Here is a 21802-nt window from a genome sequence, read left to right on the forward strand (position 1 = left end):
AAACCTATCAAAAGTTGAAGAGATCTTCAAAATGCACATAATATACGAAACCTGTGGAACACCCCGGCTTAGCCTCTCCTACCTCATACACACTCAGAACACCTACTAGAACCTGCAGTTGTACAAAATCATCTAAAACAAGCCCTATTTTATGATGAGGTGTTGGACATCTCATGTAAATTCTTAAATATTGTACTGAAAGCAAAAAACAGAATGGCTGTGTAGGTTCGCTTTCAGACTGTCATACAGTTGAAAAATTATAAATTGAACCATCATAATTTAGGAACTGTCTATACTTAACTTTCTCACCTTTAAAATGGGAATATTAACGCATTTACCACAAAAGGATTGATGGGGAGTCCAAATTCATAGGAAGCACTTTTCCCTAGCACGTATCTAGGGCTCATAAATAATGGCTTTACTTTTTATTAGAATTATTACTATCAGCTCTATTCTGCTATGCAAAAATCATATACACATATTAAAAGGAACTGAAATGACCCAAAAAAGATTGAAAGCTGTCAATTTGTTTAAAGTAGTGGGATGGGACATTTTTTTTTTTTTCATTTTAACATCGTTACAGTATTTCCAAAACATAAAAATTAAAATTATAAATGTGATATCAGGAGACTAATTAACAGGACACACATAAAGAGAATATTTAACTTACCATTATTCTATTTGTTTGCATAATATACCGGATTAATTTCTCCTAAAAGAATACAAAGGTGGAGGCAACTGCTGCTTCTACAGCTCGATCTTGAACAACATCAGAAACCCATCCAGAACCCCAAATCAAAAGGATTAATTCCATAATAATGGAAAAGTCATTCATAAACCTGGAAATCATCCCACCTATAAGGCTCACTAGGTCCTGAACGGAGCCTGCCAGGTGGCCATGGCACATAAAGATCATGTGGATGGCAGAAAAGATGACTGCTGCACTGAGCAGGACGTCACAAATAAATACTGCTGAAACGAACCGAGTGACTGGTGCCTTCCCTGGGATTTCTGAAGCCCTCAGTAACCGATTTAGAGAAACAGACTTGTATCTGCTAACTGATAGACACAGAAGTCAGAGGTGCACTGTCAGTCACTTTTCCTCTTGGCGGAGCAAAGAATCTGCCACCCACAACTTGAGAGAGGAGAGGTTTATTTCGGCTCACGGTTCAGAGGCTTCAGTCCATGTGCAGCACGATTAGATGCAGCAATGACCTGGGAGGAGGGAAGCAGAGAGAGAAAAAGGGAGCTGGAGAGGCAGATACACCCTTCCAGGTCACGTCCCCAGTGAGCCACCTCTTCCACCCTGATCCCAACTCTTAACAGCAAGGCAGCTATAGCATCCCCATGGTCCAGTCCTCTTCCAAAGCCCCACCTATGAGTGCATGAGGCCTTTGGAGGACATTCTTAGTATCAACCATAACCACATCCTCTTTAAGCAAGAGAGAGTTGTGGCACTCCCCTTTGCCTCCTAGGGAGCATTCACCACGAGCCAGCTGCTCTCTGATCACTTCCATGGCTTATCACATTCGATCATCATGTTCTATAGATGAGGGATGTGAGACGCATAGAGACAAAAGAGAAAATGTTAAGGGAGTATTGTGAGGGCACTGATTAGATTCATTGCCCAGTAGTGATTGTGTGGAAGAGAAATAGAAACTGGAGCTGCCAGGGTAGTCTGGGTCCTCCTGGTTGTCACCCAAGGGAGTTTGGTATTCTGTAGGGAGTTATCCAGGTCTCAGGGCAAGTGAGCAAAGCAATACTCTAAGATTTCACTAAGAGTTTAAGCACTAGAAATGAAGAAGCTAGGGGCATTTTCAACAGGATGCTAGGGAAAGAACTGGTCTTGCCAGTATCATCATTGCTGACCTCTGATCCTCACAATGTCCCCGAAGGGCAGGAATCACTGTCTCCATTTGATCATTACGATCTGATAGCAGGTTTTGTGGGGATTTTTGTTTTTTGAGACAGGCTCTTGCTATGTAGTCCAGGCTGGCCTCGAACTCATGGCAATCCTCCTAAGTGTTAGCTGGATATTTTTATAAAGTAGCACTGTTTGCTAAATAATTGTGACACAAGGAAATTCCAACATCTGAGAAATGTTGGCTTTCAGAGACAACAACTGTTATGTCCCCGTTCTTCACCTCTTCTTATTAAACTCCCTCTGGCCTCAAAGTCTCCATCTGAAACTCCAGCTGACCACAGTGCTTCTCCTGGAAACTACAGAAGAGATGCTCCTAGACTTCCAATGATGTCCCATCCTGATACACTTATTGTAAGCTGAAAATACTGCAGGTTGAAAGTGCATTGACCCCTTCTGGCTCTCTGAGCAGCACCATGGCGGTAGGCAAGAACCAGCACCTTATGAAAGGTGGCAAAAGGGAGCCAAGAAGAAAATGGTTGACCCATTTTCTAAAAAAGACTGGTATGGTATGAAGGCACCAGCTGTGTTCAACATAAGAAATATCGGAAGAAATATCAAGGAACCACAATTGCATCTGATGGGCTCAAAGGTCACGTGTCTGATGAGCGCCTCACTGATCTGCAGAGATGAAGTTGCCTTTAAGAAATTCAAGCTGATCACTGAAGATGTTCAAGGCAAAACTGCTGACTAATTTCCACAGCATGGATCTCACCCATGACAAAATCTGTTCCAAGGTCAAAAAATGGCAGCCCATGATGGAAGCTCATGTTGGTCTCAAGACTACCAATGGTTATTTGCTTTGTTTGTTCCATGTTGGTTTTATAAAACAAAAAACAAAAAACAATCAGATACGGAAGACCTCTTATGCTCAGCACCAACAGGTCGGCCCCATCCAGAAGAAGATGATGGAAATCACAACCCAAGAGGTGCAGACAAATGACCAGAAGGAAGTGGTCAATAAATCGATTCCAGACAGCATGGGAAAGACACAGAAGAGGCTTGCCAGTGTTCTTATCCTCTTCACAATGTCCTCATCAGAAAAGCGAAAATGCTGAAGAAGCCCAAGGCGGAACTGGGGAAACCCATGGAGATTCGTGGTGAAGGCAGCAGCTCTGGAAACCCTACTGCAGATGAGATGGGAGCTAACGTTGAATGAACAGATGGATATGAACCACCAGTCCAAGAGTCTGTTTAAAATTCAGATTTTTAATAGTGATAAATAAAATCCTGTTTGTGAAAAGAAAGAGAGAGAGAATGAATTGACCACGCCTACCCTGCCAAAATCCTACCTCCTGACAGCTCACTGTAGAGCCTGGCCTGCATCCCCCCCGATGGCATGAAGTGGAGCTGCAGCTTGAAATATGCATCAGATCGCATAGCCCAGCCCAGGAAGAGCTCAACATTCAGCATTCGAAGTACAAATTCTGCTTATTCGACCAGTCTGGCACCACTGTGAAGCTGAACATGCAAGTCGGAAATGGAAGGAGTTGTATGTCGGGACCGTGTGCCTGGGCTGCCCTTCTGTGCTTTTGTTAGACTCTCTAGCACCTCTCTCCCGGTCCCCATGACCACCTCCAGGGCAGCTGGGAGCAGCTTGAGGTGACAACATCAAATGTCAGGTAGGACTGACAGCTGCAGAGCTACACATGCCAGTCTGTGGGGAGTCACTAAGAATGCAGGCCCGGAATCAGGCTGTCTGGCACACTCCCACTCTACGCTCCTTCTCTTCCCTTAGACTCTCATTCTGAAAACAGATTACTCTGCAGAGTCCCGGAGATGAGGCACAAAACGTGATCAGCACACACCGGGCAAGTAGCATGCACTCAAGAGCTGTGAGCTCCCTCACTATCAAATCCCACTTTGTGTCATTCACACAAGACCTGTGATGGAGACACAGCGCATAAGCAGAGAGAAGCAGAGAGGGCTTTGGGCTGAAGTGGCGAGTGTAGGACCAGCAGGGACCCGAGCATCTTGGTGTGAGGAGACAGGTGCTTTTCTGTCTGATTAAAAATGGTGAAGGTCAGCACAGTGTCTGGGGGCGCCCAGGGAAATACAAAGCATGGCAGGACTCTGTCCCCAGTGCCCAGGTTGGAGTCCTAGTGGAGCTTGTCCAGCTTTTATATGCATGACTCTGTGGGACCCTGGGAAGCAGCAGGGCTGCTTCACACAAGGTGACAAAATGTGGCAGGAGGGTGGGAGTGGGATAACACAAGTAGACGTGTCAGCAGACACGTAAGTCACCACTGGGAAGCCCTAAGAAATAAAGACAAGGAAAGGAGCGTGGTGAAGCCCAGGGGAGAGAGAACTGCTGAGTCCTGCAATGAGCCAGGGACAGGCTAGCAAGCTCCTGCTGTCTCACCTTCCTCCGGGTCTGTACCTGGAGGCTGGTAAGGCCTGAGACACAAATGTGAGCGAGGAGTTTACAGGAGGAGCTGAGGCTCCCGGGGGGTGGATGGCTTAGCCAACACCCCAGTTCTCCTGAGCTTCCTGGGCTGGGATCACTCCTGGTTTTTCCACAATAACACACAGTGGCCACTGGGCTGACAGCTTGGTGCAGACCGGACCTGTCACTTGAGCATCATATTATGAGGCTCAGCCTCCTGGTAACCAGCCTTAGATTAGGGGAACAATAACCTGAGCCCCAGGGGGCTGTCTCTCAGCACCGGCTCTGAAGATTGGGCCCATCTGTGTCAGAAGGCCCACGGCTGCGCCTGGTAATCCAAATTAGGTTCAAGCCCCCGCTCCATGCGCCATTGTAGTGCCGTATTTTTATTCAGTGCAGGATCAGAGATCTGCTAAAACCTCATGTTGCCAACAGAAAAGAAGAGATTTCCTTAATCCCAAAGAAAATGAATTCTTATGTTTTCCTGGAAAGCAAAATAAAGGAAACACAAGCGTATTACATTTGCCTCTCAAACTGAGAGAGAGAGAGAGAGAGAGATCCCAGCTATCATGAGATGGGTGACACATGCACCTTTTACAGCTCAACGCAAAGACCAGCCATTACACACCCCTTCACCTCTTGCTGGCTTGGCTTCTCACCCTGGATATTCCAACTGCTTTTTTTTCTTTTTCCTGGGAAGATTGTGGGTGCAATAATCCTGCCAGCCTTAAAATAAAGCAGCAGAAGAAAAGGAGAGGATGTTCATCGGGTTTGAGAGAGGGGAAGAGACCAAGGACAAGGAAACACTTGCCCTAAAAACTGGGTAGAGGGCTGGGGATTTACCTCAGTGGTTCCACTGCTTGCCTCGAAAGCGCAAGGCCCCGAGTTCGATACCCGGTACCAAAAAAAAAACTGGGTAGATTGCTGAGGAATCTGAGCATTTCAGAGCCACATGAAGCCTTGAAGATGACTTTTCATTAACAAATGCACACACACACACACACACACACACACATGCGCAGGTGCACACACACACCGTGAAAGATTAGGGCAGTGCTGTGATTTGTTCAAGGAAACAGATGCGTCATTTAGGCCCTACCAGATTAAAAGGAGCCAAGACCATGCATGGGAATTTGTCTGGGAAGAGTTTTATGTAAATTTCAGCAAAAGTCTCCTAGGGGGAAAGGCCAGGATGACCTTCCTTTGTCTCATCAGTGCTTAATACTACTCCATCCTCTCCAAAACGCTCTGTGTGGCCCTTCTGCTCACTTACAAACACTGATAAGTAACGGAGCTGCGACAGAGAAAGTGGCAGCAATGCTGAAGATGCTTACTAGCAAACTTCCCGACCCCTGGTGCTTTGCTAGGTAGAAAAGGCTTTGATAGGCTGTTTGCATCCCCTCAGGGCCCTCTCCTCACCAGCACAAACACAGGGAAACCCGGCCCCCAGCCACCACTAAAAGGCTGCGTCACTGGACACATTTATGAGTGTCTCTACATTTTGTTTCCCTCCTCTGTAAAATGGAGATCATGTTAACTGAAACAGAATGACTGAAACCTAACTGGATGTCAGCTGAGGTCACCCTGCCCTCTGAGGTCTAAATAAAATTGGCTCAAGCACAAGCTCAAGGCCTGGCAAAGTCTCATGTCCACCCTGACCTTCCTTATATCTGTCCTCCTGGTCACTTTGGCTGCGAATCTCAGTTCCGCTCACTCTTTGATCTCACCCATCTGCCCCCTTCTTCAGCTCTGTACCAACACAGACACTGCAATTCAGGCAGCCATCCTTGAAAACCACCGCAGGAGGGGTTTTGTAGGAAGAAGTTCATACTGAGTGTTTCAGGCACAGAAAAAGGAATGAAAAGGCTAAATACCAGACAATTACAAACTAGGTGTTGAGCTTCCCTCCTTGCAGTAGCCTCAAGGCCAGGCTACCACAGCAGCTTCCCACTGTGCCTTCACTGTGGGCCCAGCCTTCTGCCACACACACAAGGCCCTCCTTCGTACCCACCCCTCCTGGAGATCCCCATGGCTACTTTCCACTTCTCTGTGGGCTCCACTGGGCTCAGGATCTCCCCACCTCGGGCTTGATAGTTACTTTCATGCAAAGCGGACACCGGACAAAGTAGCTTTCCACACTGCTGCCTATACTTCCATGGCCAAAGACTTAATATTTTTGCTAAACAAAAGGCCCCTTATTCTATCCCTCAACCGTTAGCAACTCAGATTGACAGAGCTTCAGTCATGCTTTCTGCTTGCTCCAGAAATCTCTAAGAATCCCACGGACAGGAATTGTGTCACTACCACCTCCCCCTAGAAGACAGAAGCAGTAGCAGTAGTTTTTTCCCCATTGAAGTAGTAAAAAAAAAAAAATATATATATATATATATATATATATATATATATAGTTCTTTACACATTAAAAAAAGCACCAATAATCCGGGTGTGATGGTACAGTCCCATAATCCCAGCATTCATGAGGCTGAGGCAGAAGGACTGCCATGATTTCGAGGCTAGCCTGGGCTGCATGAGTTCAAGGCCAGCCTGAACTACACAGTGAGAAAAGCACTAATAAGTGCTACTTTCCTTCATATGATTACTTTCCCCCTTCAAAAAATAGGCAAAATGTATAACGTTATATGCATAATAATATATATTGCATGTTTATATGTATAATAATATATATTACATGTGCAGATTTTGAAGACACACTTGTCTACACTTGTCTTCATTTAGAGTGGATTGGGAGGATTGGGTTGGGGACCACCTAGGGCAAAGTGATTAAATTAACAGATTTCTTTTCCTCTACCATATAAATGTACCAGGGGCTGCATAAAAAGTCACCAGATGAAACCCTCTTAGACACTGACATATTCTGTCCTTGGCAGAAAAGAAGGATGCTACATCTTTGTATCTTCTGCATCTATGTGGCCCGGAGTGTTGTCTGACAATGATCTATTCCCTCTTCCCTCTGTGGTCTCTGATCCAGTCATGTTGGAACACCGACTCCGTACAACCCATCTTGTCCACTCCTCTGACTTTCTCATATGCTGCTATCTTTAACAGAACTCTCCTCTGCTGCCCAGTTTCTCTACTTTGCAAATGCTTGGGTGTCCATCAATGCTCAGCTCTGCACCTCCCAAGATTAATATGATAAATAAATTTTCAGTGTTCACAAAATTGCATTCAGTAGTTCTCAAAGCCTTCAAACTGGAAGACATTGGACAGCCAAGAGTCGAGGGGAACCCTGAAGGCGCTTCCCTTGGGTCTATTCGAGGACAGGCTTCCTGGGCATTTCTCCGGAAAGGTCACACTAGCAAGGAGAAAGGCTGATCCCACATCAGCCGCGCTGAACTGGCCAGCATCTGCCTCCTATGGGTCTCAGCAGCCTCTGGGCCCTAACACTGCCTGACTGCCCTCCTCATCTCAGCCGCCAGGCAGGCTGTCCCTTGGCTCAGTGCACAGAATCAGATGCGAGTGTAACTCAGATCAGTTGGAGTTTTGTTTCTTCCGACCTGTGTTGAAATTTACAGGCCCGAACAAAGGCTCTCAGTGTGTGCTGGTCTTGGCTTGGAAACACTAATTACCCAACAACAGCAGTCACTGCACTGGACGTGCATGCAGGAGAAAGTGGCCAGCTCCGATTGAGGAGCCCCACGGGAGGGTGTTGAGCATGATCTCTTCGTTTTCTCTCTTGAGTTGCCCTTCTCTCTGTCCCCGGTCGCTGCCCTGCTGGACATGAGGTGAGATGCCACACGGACACCTAGCTGGAGCAAGGCTTGCATGCCCTGGGTGCCATCCACATGCCAAGGCTGCTCAAGAGCCTCTTTGTGCCCGATGCTGTTCCTACAGCAACTCTGCAAAATCCACATCATTATCCCCAGTTGAAAGTCAAAAGGCCAAAATCCCAAAGCCATAAAACCAGAAAAAGTCTAAACCAGATTGTAACCCAGACTGAGCTCATAAGTCATGGCCCCTATTTCCAGAATAAAATATGAAGTGTAGCATTTCCCAGAACCTAGAATCATGGCATTTTATAGCTAGAAGGAACATTTCTAGAGATCATCTTGCTCAGCCCCAACCCAAAGCAGCAAGAGAAATTGACCAAGCACACATCTGACAGGTTACCTGGGACTGACCCAGGCTCCAGGCCCCAGAATTGAAAGCTATTTCTCATCTGTCTCACCCATTGTTGCCCTGGACTTCCCAAGGGCCACCCCTCTGACTACTGACCAGACCAATCCATGCTGGACAGGCAGATGTAATGAACTCTGAGGAGCACCCAGAGACCTGGAACTAGCCAAGCTGAAAATAGCAGGGTGGCTAGCATCTTAGTAAATTCAATCGGATACTGTACAAATATCAAACTTACAACCACAGAAGTCTCTATAGATCAAGTTTGACTATCTGTAAGATCGCATGTACAGAAATGTCCATCTTTTTGTCCCTGCAGATAGAGTAACTTCAAAGTAACCCCTGGACATCCAAACATACAGTCACTGAATAGAAGGCCCTCAGCGTGCTGCTGGAGGGAAGGCTTGAGTGGCAGAGGCCTTGTGGCAGCGCAGAGAGGAATCTGCCTGGTGTGCCCCTTGGCCCTGCAGGGTGCTAAGTTGGGGTGTGGCATGAGAGCCCAGGTGTGCAGAGAAGCACAGTCATGAGCCTTGGGACTAGAGAGAAACACCCTGAGGAAAAAGAATGGAACTGCAATAAAATAAACGCAAACTAGCCCTCTTCCCTGCCTGAAGGAAATCAGGTTGGACCAGATGACAATCAGGCAGTAAGCCAAATCAATTCTCTCTTGCCCCTGCAGTGCCTCCCTGGTATGTTTTCTCAGGGTTTTGTACCCTGGATACAAAGCAAGATTTGCCCCTGGCAGACACTTTTCTTTCTCTGAAAGTGACAATGGGAAGGAGGTGAGGCAGCTGGGAGTGGAGGATGGTGACCTTGTCCAAGATAGGAGGCAAAGAATTAAACCTCTCTCCATCGGGTAGGAGACACTGAGGTCAAACTTCATTAAGCTCTCCAAGAGAATAAAATATGGGAAAATAATCCCAGAGAGACATCTTTTCATAATCCACTAAGAGTAAGATGAGTAGCGAAAGTCTTAAATGGTAGTAGGAAACACTGAGTTGTAACATCAATCGCAATGGATAGAAGGTCAAAATTTAAACCAATTTGATTCAGTTAGGCAACAGAGTATCGTGGCTTAAGGTTCACATGGTGTCAGACTGGATTTAAATTTTGATTCAAGCACTTACAGGATATTTGCCTTTAAGTCAAAGCATAATGCCACGTCTCAGCTTTGATTACCTTCAGAATGCCCTAACTCTGGCACTCCCTCGTATCGATGCTGGCACCAGACACTGGAATACTGAATGTTGACAGCACTGAGGTCACTATCCTAAGCATTCTCCACATGTTATCTCATTTAAACTTCACAACAACCATATGAGGTGGTGACTTTCATTATAAGCATGTGTACATGCTTGCATGCTCTGTGCCCTCAGCAGCCTTCAGCTTCAGCTCTGTTCTAATGGCCCCTGAGTGGTAGACATCACAACCAGGCAGAGCTTCTCTGCAAATCTGCCGCCAGGGACCAGTGGATGCACTGGATGGCAGCTTGGGGCCTCATCCAGCCACAGGACAGGGCACCATCTCTCTTTAAACCAAGCCCTGAAGCCAGGTAGACACAATACATCCAATGTGGGGAACCAACCAGAGCTACCGAGATGAGTCTCTGTCTCAAAGTCCCACCTTGGGTTTGCAATCTTCACCTTGAAAATCAAGTTAAAGTCTACCCAAAGCATTGACCCAGGAGAATGCACAGTCTCTAATACTCAGTAATGAGTGTCCACCAGGCTGGGCCCCAGCTGGCTCCTCCCATAGATTCTCCCTTATTCTTCAGTTTGTAGGATCTAAACTGGTGGGAATGACTTAGGAGGGCGTGGGTCATGCTCTGTGCCTTTTGTCCCCCTGGTCACCTAGGACGGTTTTAAGGGTGACTCAGACTTGGCAGTGCAGAGCAGAGCGTGCATGCCATGGCAGCTGTGGCTTCACATAGCCACCACCACCACCCACACAGCTTACACAATGAGCGTGTTGCTCCAGGAGCCGGGTGCCTGCCAGCATTGTTTATTGCTGGTGTTATACAAGCCCATGGGAACCTTGCTTTCCTGCCAGCCAGTGAGGCTCTGGTTCTTGCCTGTCCTGACTGTCTAACTGAATGTCACAGCAGGGCTTTGCAAGAGAGGCTCCAAACCCACAAAACCTCAGATGCACACCAGTAGGGCAAGTTCTCCTTGCCTTCCTCCTCCCTTACCAGAGGCACTCCTTATTCAGTAGGCACCATAATTGCTTTCAAAAAGTAGAATTTGCTGGGGCAAAGTCTATAGAATGTAATAGAGGGCCTTCTATTCAGTGGGCATGTGTTTGGATTTCCAGGATTACTCTAAAGTTACTCTATCTGCAGGGATAAAAAGATGGGCATAGCCCCTCCATATATATATCTCCATACATAGACAGCCCTAGTTGAAACTGATCTATAGAGGACTCTAAAAGGAGCTCTAATCTACCTACCTAGAAATAGCTATTGCTGATATATCTGGTATAGGTTCTTCTGTCCATTTTGCCTTTTCATTATTTTTCATAAAATCGGGTACAAACGCATTCACCTTTTCATTCTCACTTAATATTGTTGTGAACATTTGTGGTGTATGTGTGTGTTTTGAAAATATCATAATTCTGTGTATTTCTTTGATTTCTTAGGAATATTTCCTTCTTATATTTACTAAATATTTTTATTCCTTCTTCTATTAAATTACCTGTTAACATACTTGACCCATTTTTATATTTAGAGAGGAGTTGTTTTTCTGATTATAGCCTTGTCAATTTTATTGCAAGTATTTTTTTCAGGTTTCTGATAGCTTTTTAATTGGATTTTGCTTTGAGATAATCAGCATCACATGTATGAACAACTACATTTATGATTTTTCCATTTCTTGCATATCTTCAAAGTTCTTCTCCATTCCTAAAAAGTTAAGCATTTATATTTCTTTCTCTTTTTTTGCTCCGGTTTTTACCATTAATTCTTTTTCAGTATTTCATTTGATGGTACTCTTTTTTAAAATAATTCCTTTTCCATTCACAAAAGTACTTCATTTTTAACATAGAAAATTTGAGAAATAAAGAAAAATATAAACATAATTAAAACCTCATCATATAGGGATGGTACTTAGTATTTTTTGTATTTTATTTATGATTTTTGTACTTTAATATATTTGTAGTAAAACTGAGTTATGTATTATCGAGGGCCCCAGCCAAGAGTCTCGATTTCCCATAAGGCAATATGATACAAGGCGACAGAAAGACACCAAGATAAGACTTAAAAACAAAAAGTGGGGAACTGGCATGGGTCACGCCAAATATGTGGCAAGGACACTGAGCATGTGGTGAGGACTCCAAGCAACTAGGACCATCATCATTTATTGATTACACAGGTGTGAGTAAGAATAGGGTAGGAGGACACTTGTGGCACCGTGTGATATCAGCTGACACAGGCAAGATTTATAGAAAGGAGGGTGAGTCATTCTTGCAAAAGGAGCAGAACAGACCTTGGTCAGTTGTTGTTAACTACTATGTTACTGAAACAATTAAGGGAGGGGTAGCTCTATGAATGGAATGTAGTCTGGAGCTATGTGGTCCTTGGCCTCAGTCATGTCACTTAAAAGCACTGCAGCTTCACAGATCAGGACTTTGCTCTCCGAGGCAGACATTGACATGGAAGCTACACTAGCCCAAGGCACCATCCTTCATGCTCTTAGGAGTTACGCAGGCTTTGGTCAGCCTCCAAGGGCAATGTGGCCAATTTTAAGGAAAGAATGCCTGCTCCATATTACAGCCTGCTCTAAGCCTGACCAAGGGATCTGCCACAATGTATCATCATTTGTTTGTGTAGAGGGTGAGTACTGAGGATTGCTCCAAGTCCCTCATGCCTACTAGGCAAGCACTCTAACGTTGAGCTATATACTCACCTTGTTGGTGTTTGTTTGTTTGTTTGTTTGGACATGGTGTCACTAAGTAGCCTAGGCTGGCCTCAAGTTTGTCATCTGTCTTAGTCACTTTCCTTGTCGCTGGCTTTAAATACCCAACACCTGTAATTTAAAGGAAGAAAGATTCATTTTGACTCATGTTTTAGAAGTTTTAATCTTTGCATGGTCAGAGGCCTGGTGGAAGGACCTGGCTGGAAGAAAGCTGCACACCTCATGACAGACAGGAAATAGAGAGTGAGCAGAGGAGCCAAGAAGAGGAATACATCCTTCCAAGCCACACATCTTCTCACCAGGCCCCACCTCCAAACAGGACCTTTAGGGTTAGTACCCATGATTCAATCACCTTTCAATAGCCCCACTCGTGAGCACAGGAGGCTTTGGTAGAACATCTACATATAAACCACAACACCATCCTCCTGCTTCAACCTTCCCAGTAGCTGGGATTACAGGTGTGCACCACTGCACCAGCAGCTTAGCATTATATCGTAAGTATCTTAGATGTCATTAGTCTTTAAAGCTTTTATTTGGGCCAGGGATTTAGCTCAGTGGTTCCGGCGCCTGCCTCGCAAGCGCAAGGTCCCGAGTTCGATCCCTGGTACCAAAAAAGAAAAAAGCTTTTATTTATTGACTACATAACATTTCATTATGGGGATTACAGGATATTTAACAAATTCCCAACTATTGAACCTAACATAAATATGACTGAAAAAAAAGATTTGTTAGTAAAATTTTGACTCCATATCTATCTATCTATCTATGTATCTATGTATCTGGCTTTCTATCTTTTCCTGGGTTAGATGCCAAGACGTGGAACTTGTAGGCTGAAAAGTTTGAATACTTTTAGATGAGCAGAATCCTTATGAGTCTCTACCACAAGTCTATGAACGGCTTTCTTCACCACATTCTCCTAAAATCAAATGGCTTTTAAAAACTTTTGCCAATGTAACAGGGGAAAAGTGATATTTTAATTTGCATTTGCTTGATTACAAATGCAGCAGAATATTTTTGCATTTAAATCTTGACTCCATCTGGAATTTATTTTGGGGTTTCAAGTCAGAAAAGGCTCTGATCCCTCCTCCCCAGCCAACACCATTTGTAAAAGATTGCATCCATTCTACCTCTGGCTTATACTCCTACATAGCCTGAAGTTTAAGGACTCACTGCCTTGTCACTTTTGGGGCTTCTAGTTTGGTTATTGTAGCTTTACAAGTTTACATATCTGACTATCATTCTTCTTTTAGTCCCATCTCATCCATAGCCCATGGACTATAGACTCATTTTATCAAGTTTTCACCAAAAAAAAAATACATTGGAAACTTTGACTGAAATTTATGAAGCCCGTAAGTAACTTAGGGTGAATCAGAATTTTTATATCATTAGTCCCATACAATGATGTATGATATGTATCCCATTTGAATCTTCTTTATGTGGCTCAATAAAATTCGGGAGTTTTGTCATAATACAGATTGCACACATGTCTTGCTAGCATTACTTTTAGGTATTGTGCTTTTTTTTCTTGCTAGTTTAATATAATCTTTTTGCTCATATATGGCAAAGCTATTAATTTTAGGGTGTTATACAGGATCAGAGTATTAAGTTTATATGTGTGTGTTGAGTTTTAGCAATTGTATTTCAGCATTGACTGATATTAAGTTGCTCTGAGCTCTAATGTTACGACTGGTGAGAAAAATCTCCTCACACAAAACTGTCCTTAAATTCTTTTCATGTATCCCGGTTTTGAAATAAGTCTTCATGGTTTTAAATTTTGCATACATACCCAGGCAGCATATTTATAACTTTCCTATTTGCACTACAGTGAAAGATTTAAGATCAGGACTAAGCTAGCTTTATAAAATTGGAGTTTTTTCCATGATTTTTTTCAGCATGAAAATAAGCTTTTCCTTAAAAGTTTAAAATAACTCACTAGAAATTTATCTGGCCTGAAATAAATTTAAGACTAAATTCTTTAATTATTTTTACTTTTTTTCCCAAATACATTGGTTTCTTTGGGGGTTTCAGTCTCCCTTAGAACAATTTCAAAGCTTTCCAGTAGAACATCCATTTCCATTTCTTCCGTAGAGTTTATTCTTTTATAAAAGTTTTAAAACACACTCCATAGCTGAGGTTTTCATTTTTTATTTTTCTCAAGTTTTGTTTTCTCTTTCTCTGTTGTTTTCCAGAAATGAAACCAGAAAACCAACTCTCAGTTACACTGTGATTTTTCTCTGTATTCTAAATCAGAATTTATACTTCAATTTTAATTTCTTTTCCACTGTTTGACTTGTACATTTGTGCTTTTCCTTGTTTTCTTGGTATGACTACCTCATGTATTTATTTTCATTCTTTGTTTAAAAAAATCATTTGCTTTGCCCATCTTCCCTTTAAGTACATTCCATTTAGCTACATTTCACATGCATTTTATATGTCTTCTCTTTTTATTGTTTTTCAAATAAACTATAAGTGAAATGGTTTTGGGTTTTGGAAGGCTTTACAGCTTTATTGTTCTATTTCTTAAGTGATTGGATTTCCTACTTAATTTTTATTCTTAGTTTGGATACATTGGAGTCAGAGATCACAATCTGTTTAGTTTCTGCATTTTGAATCAGCTTATTTTTTTGCACCGATGCATCTTCTAATCATTTCTGATAAAGGTTGTTAAAGTCATCAGATTATTTTATCAGCAACTTCTCCTCGCATTTTAAACATGGTTTGATTAATATATATTTTGTCAGGCTGTTGAGTAAGCAAAGGGAATTGTGCTGGTCAAGCTCCAGGCTCTGGGCACAGTCTAAATCTGTCCCCCAGCAGTTATAAAACTCTCTGAGCCTCAGTCTCACTTCCTAGGAAATGGCGATAACAGTTCTTGAGATATAAATTAGGACAAGTGTCCAGCAGAGTCACTGGGACCTTCTATGCATCCAAAAGTACACATTTTGTGAAATGCGCCGCTCAGTAAAACATGCATGAATCACTGTTCTCCATTTGGTGGGGGTTTTTTCGCTTGTTTCGGTTTGATTTGGTTTGGTTTGGTTTTTGTTTCTCCTTGAAGATCATTTTTTGGAAAATAACACTGCCAACCCTGCTTTCTTTGAATCTGTGTTTGTCTACTCAAACTTGGTTTACTTTATTTTTAACCCTGATGCAATTTATTTTAGATATATTCCTTATTAAGAGAATAAGTTCACTGCTTTTTAAATACAACTCAAAAGCCTTTGAATAAGAGCTTAAAGCAGTTATTTTTATTGTCTTAGCTAATACACTGTCTCATGCCTGTTGTATATTTTGTGCATTTTTGCTATAAGACTTTGGTGCCATATTTCTTATTTACTTTTATACAGTATTTTTTTATCTATGCTGATGTTATGGCCTTTATATTTATCATTTTTAAAATTCTACTACTTTATGTTTGAAGAGTTGTTTGTTTTATTAAGGTGAAATTCACATAAAATTATCCATTTTAAAGTGAACAGCTCAACAACATTTAGCACATTCACAATCTTTTGCACTCACCGCCTCTATTCCTTGAATCTTTATTGTGAAGATTATCACTTTATTAATCTTATTAAAGTTTACTTTTCCCTGAGTAAGATGAGGACCTCCTTGGGCCCTTTATTTTCTATCATTTCTCTACTACAGTTATGGTTTGCAACCCATTCATAAAAATTACCTGTGGGCTGTGGAATTTAGTCCAATACTTTTTCTCCAACTACTGACAGGATCCTATGGCTTTTGCCTTTTCTCTGTTAAAATGATGACTTTTGGGGGTGGATCTTCCAATGCTGAACCAACACTGCCATCCCTATAACAAAACCACTTTCTACATCCTGCCAGATCTGACTTCTAATAGTTTGTTTTGTTAAACAAATTTCTATCTATGTTCATACTTTTTTCTTCTATTATCTTTATCCAGTTTTAGGGTTAGCACAATGTTGATTTCCTAAAATGAGGGGAGAAGTGTTCCTTCTTTTTTCTGCTTTAATTGTTTGATATAATTTATCAGTTAAAATGTATATGAGCCTGCTGTTGTCATATAGGTAGGTTTTCAAGATAGGAATATACTTTCTTTAATAGGTGCTATTCAAATTTTATATTTCCTCCAGAGTTAGTTTCATTAATTTGTCTTCTAAGTTACTTCTTAGAAGTTGTCAAATTTATTTCAAAACAGATTTTTGTAATATGCTTTCTATATCCTTTTAAATTCTGTAAAAGCTGTGGTAATGTCTCCTAGATCTTAATATTGTAATTTTAAAAATGTATAATTGATATTGTGTAATAGGAAGAAAAGGTCTAAAGGAGCAGGGGAATTGGGAGGGGTAGGGGAAGGGAAGAAAGGGAAAGGAAAAAATATGAGAATAGGAAAAAATGGAAACAAGGTCTTTTCAAATAGGGAAGGGTGGAGGGGGTGAAGGGAGGGCAGGGGAAGGGGAAAAAAATAAGAACCAAGAGACTCATGTAAAGGTACAAGATCCCAATGATGAATGTAACTGTGTTTCATACCTAAAATGTACCAATAAAATTAATGGGGGAAAAAATTACCTGTGGGAAGGATTAAGTTTCTTTAAACTCGAACTTCTTTCAAGAATTATGCTTATGATTAGCACACAATTTTGAAACTTGAAAATCTGCATTCAGTTATTTTATAGAGCATTAGGGATTGAGTTTTGCCCCCTTCCCCTTCGTATATTGAAGTCCTAACCTCAGGACCTCAGAATGGGGCTGTACTCGGAGACGGGGCCTGAAGAGGTAGCTGATCACTTTCTCACACACACACACACACACACACACACACACCTCCCCCATACACCCCCTTCTCCCACCCACCCCCATTCTCATGTGGGTGAGGTTCAATGTGTATATTTTGTTCATATCATGTGCAAGAACAAATCTACCAAAATAAAACCCATGAATCTGTATAACCAAGTTAAAGAAACAAGAAATAGCTGAATTAAAATGAATCTTTAGGGTGGGTCCTAAACCAATATGACAGGTGTTCTTACAGGAAGAGCTAATCTGGACACAGAGACACCCAGAGGGAAGACCTGTGAACACAAATGAAGAAGAAGGCTGTCTACCAGCTAAGGAGAGAGGCCTCAGAAGAAACCAACACTGCTGACCTCATGGTCTTGACTTCCAGCCTCCAGAGCTGTGAGGTAATTTCTCTTTAAGGCACCCAGTCTGTGGTTCTTTGTGATAGTATCTGTAACACAAGAGCACTTACACGAACTGCACTTCTGCTGCAGAACCTGAAATGCACTCTTCCATCTTCAGCACCAGCAGTACTACCAACATGGGCATGCACACATACACACACACACATACACACACACACACACATACACACACACATATACACACACACACATGCTCAGACACTTCCCCTAATTCCTGCCCAGCAAGGGACCCCTTTTGTGACCACTGCCACATGTCTGTATTCCTCTTTCTTTGCACCTTGCACTTGAGCTTCTGAGCCATTTGTACAGCCAGCCTTATAGATCTGTTTCCACGAAAATACTTTACTATATGTCCCCAGCACCAAGCTCACAGCTTGCCACATGTTTGGTGCCACAATTCTAAATGGATGAAATGCTTAATAAATTAAACAGACTAATTTTGCTACGTGCTCTGTTTTCTGTATAACACATTGCCTTCATTTGAACCCAAGTGGTTTTTGTTTCCTTAGAACAGATTAATTCATTTCCATTGCTTTGTTTTGGCCCTTAGCCCTTGTTTTGAAATGTCTGGCTAATACCAATTATTACAGCAATGCCCACAGAAACCCAGCTTGCAAGCAGCAAGTGCAGTTTGAGAAAGGCTGAGAATTTGTGTTAATATCACTCAGACCAATAAAGACAAAGCCCACATATTATGAAAATAAATAGCCCTCATTGGATTCCCCAAGCCCTAAACCTACATGCAGGCACCATGATTTATTTAAAATAAATTAATACAGCCAGGAAGGATTCGTAGGTATGTTTACACATACACAAGCTGAAATATTTCATAAAAACATACCCCACATAGCCTCATGCTCAGATCCCATAGATAATTAAAAAGCACACCAATGCACAGAGATGTATTTGCTGCCAGTGATTTTCAGGGGAAGAATAATTATTCTGACAGTTAGTCCTACAGCCACGTGCTCCTTGTCAAAGAGGCCAAATATGGCTGTAGATGCTTCTGCATCACCTTTTAAGAGCTTAATTAATTTGCTCACTGATAAATCTCAAAATTGCCCTGGGAATCTACCTGTTAATAAAATGATGGATGAAAGTCCAAGGCCTTCTTACCTAGCTTCTTTTGTATATTAGGAGCTCTTTGCATTTCTTGCCCAGCAGCTTCCCAGAGCCACTTGTAGCACAGCACTATTCCTATAAATTCAATTACTCTGCTTAGGGTCAGGGACATGTAGTTGGCCAGCATTTTTATACAGACTTTTTTCCTGCCCCTGGGCTACTGTTCCTCACTACAGCCTCTGATGTCCTTAATTCCTTACCAAAGAGGAGCTTTGTGATCCATCTGACACCAGTGGGGCCTCGCAGCACGCACGTGGGGACATGTCTTTCTCGCCAGGGACTGTCACATTGTCCCCTCTGCCCTGCTCCCAGCTTAGAATCTGCCCTCTTGTCAATCAGAATTTCTCACAGCTGTCAGGAAGGCAGAGAAACTGTTCACTTAGGCAAAGGGCCTTTAATCCCACACCCCACAGCTCAGCAGAGCAAAATGGCAGCCAGCAGGATGCAAATGCAGGGTCCAGGCACAGACAAGTAGCTTCTGCCCAGGAATGTCACCAGACTGTGTACAAGCTTGGGGACAAGGGAGTTAGTAACTGTGGAGGAAATGAAGTTACCTTCTTTTACCTCGTTTTCCTCCCTCATCCCCCTGCTTCAACTACCATTTTAAAACTCACACTGCAATCATAATAGGCCCAGCCCTCTGAGAGGCTGAGGCAGGAGGGTCACAAGTCCGACCTCAGCCTGGACAACTTAGTGACCTAGAGAGGCCTCATCTCGAAATTAAGAAGTAAAAAGAGGCCTGGGGATATAGCTCAGAGCAAAGGCCATGAGTTCAATCCCCAATACTGCAAAAAAGAAAAAAGAAGATATTAGATACAGATTCCACCCTCCAAGGAAAGAGGGAAGGGGAATTACAACACTTCCCTCAGTGCTACACCCCATGAGATGGGTCTGACCACTCCCTGCAGAAGCACAGAGATTTGGAGAAAATTATCCATCGTCCCACAGAAAGAGGAAAATGGGCCCCCGTAAAGATTCCTAAGCCAGGGCTTTCTACTCCCACCAGTGCCTTCTTTCTCACTCCTGCCAGGAACTCCATCCAGGATCTGCAGACCCAGGCAGGGGAAGCCACACTTAGACCGCCCCAGAATCCTCACCAAGGCACCAGCAGAAACAAAGGACACAAAGCAAGCTGGTGGCTTTTATAATCACTTTTCCTGCTATAAACAATTTCTTTTTGGCACTACTGTGTCTCTGGAACGGACTGGTACTCTTGGATCAGGAAATGCATGAGAAAGTCCCTTTCCCTCTCAAAATTAAGGGTTTCCATTGAGCTCAGCAAATGTGCCAACCCCCCCATCTGCCACCCCCAAGCGCTCCATGGTGAATGGCAGCAGGGGGCAGGAAGAGGGGCTGCCAAGGACTGTTCCCAGCTCAGGCTCCCCAGGCAGGACTCAGCTTCCCATGTCAATGCGAGGCCTCCTACTTTCTGAAGGCCTGGCCTTGATGAATATGTGAGAAAAACAAACATTTGTCCCTGGGTTTGGGAAAGAAAGGAAAGGAAGCTTGGAGAGAGACTCCCCCAGGCAGGCCTGGGAAACCCCAAGGGCCTAATTGAAAGGGTTTAAAATAGTAAATATGAAATCTAAACCCAGATGGTTCTTTTTCAAAGGAAGCAAACCACTCATTAAGCTATTCTGTTCCTATAGGATCACCTTAAAAACAACAACAAGAAGCAAACTTTCCCCCACCCTTCTCTGCCAGATCCCAGTTTGACCATATAGCTGAACAGAAAAAGACCAAGGCAGGGGTCCTTGGAATGAGGGGGGCAGATTTCTTCCTGACTGGCTATTTGGGGTCAGGCTGGTAGTAAGACTATTCCTAGGTTCTGTCTGAAAATCCTTCCCTGAAAGGGGACCCAAAGGAAATGGAAAACGGAACCAAAAGGCCTGTAGAAAACCAACAGGACAAGTTGGGAGATCAGCTGATAGAGGAAGACAGAACAAGACACACCAAGCTCCCTCTCGGCCCTCCCCACCCAAATCAAACTGCCTGGCTTGAAGTGTCCAACAGGAAATGCAGCAGAGCCAAGAATGGCAGACTGAGCAGGTGCCTGGTACCATGGAGCACATCCTGGAGAGGGCTGAGCCCACCCACCTTGCTTAGCCACCTTTCCTTAGACTTCCGCCTGCACAGAAGCCATTGGGGAGATGGACACAGCTTAGACCTGTGATTCTCCAACTTCCAGCATGCCCTCTGACCAACAACCCTGTACCTCAGCTCCCGACACACCTGTATTTCACCAAGTCTAGACAGCACCTGTTATAACATGCATTACTGTTTTAGAGACCACTAAGAAGAAAAAAAATGCTACCATTGAGACCTTGACATCCCATCAATTTTTAGAAGCAGGCTGATTTCAGAGATGTTAATGTGAAAAAAAAAGAGCATCTTAGAATCAACGAAATACATGAATAGCTGACATTTACTGGGAACACAGCCGGTGCCAGGCAGTGTGCCAAACGCTTCCCCTGGATTATCTCATTCACTCCCCACAACTATAATTATCCTCATTTTTCAAATGAGGAAAGCAGGTCTTCCAGCGCCGAGTGAAGTTGCCCGATATCACAGTGTGACCAGGATACACAGCCAGACCTGTCTAAATCTATAGTCCGAGCTTTACACTCTCAGGTCCCAAAATGACCTAGGCTGAATCTTGAAAACATACGTGGTCAGCCCTGCCTTCCCTGAGTTTCTGACTCTGTAAGTCTGGCGTGCTGTTGACAGGAATTCAGTTTATACGAGCATTCTAGTCACCCCCAATACAGCAGTCCGGGGGCTGTGCCTGAAGAACCTACAGGAAGTTCCATGTAGGGGTTCGTGAATGTCAGTCTTGGGGTGTCACTTCAGGGCTGCCACGAGCAGACAAATTTGAGTTCACTGAGCCCAGAGGGGAAAAAACAACTCATTTTTAATGCTATCACATCCCAGGGCTTCAGCACAATACCTCATCCCCACAGCAAAGGACAGAGCCTCCAGAAGGTGGAAACCATACCAGTTCTTTTCGTTAAAATAGTGATGCTCACCACTGGATAATCACAGTGCTGCCTGGAAGGAACCATGTTCAGTCACAGCTTCACTACAGCAGCCTTGCAACTTTGTCTCTAAACCTATGTGCTCATCTGTACGATTGGGGATTACTGATAACCCC

At 43.3% G+C, this 21802-nt stretch overlaps 1 long non-coding RNA gene and 1 pseudogene across 1 annotated transcript; one reads left to right on the forward strand and one right to left on the reverse strand.

Annotated features, from left to right (window-relative positions):
- Positions 1-358: 358 nt before the first annotated feature.
- LOC147824867 (uncharacterized) lies at positions 359-19748 on the reverse strand. The gene is made up of 3 exons (XR_015441724.1): positions 18852-19748; positions 12341-12460; positions 359-1215 (listed from the first exon to the last, which is right to left on the reverse strand). It is a non-coding gene; the product is annotated as an uncharacterized LOC147824867 (long non-coding RNA).
- Positions 2338-3119, forward strand: LOC101714879 (small ribosomal subunit protein eS1 pseudogene; annotated as a pseudogene).
- Positions 19749-21802: the final 2054 nt, after the last annotated feature.

This window comes from Heterocephalus glaber, unplaced genomic scaffold (genome assembly GCF_053883595.1).
Source record: "Heterocephalus glaber isolate CG9 unplaced genomic scaffold, H.glaber_assembly_v1.0 deba00001531, whole genome shotgun sequence".
Taxonomy (NCBI): domain Eukaryota; kingdom Metazoa; phylum Chordata; class Mammalia; order Rodentia; family Bathyergidae; genus Heterocephalus; species Heterocephalus glaber.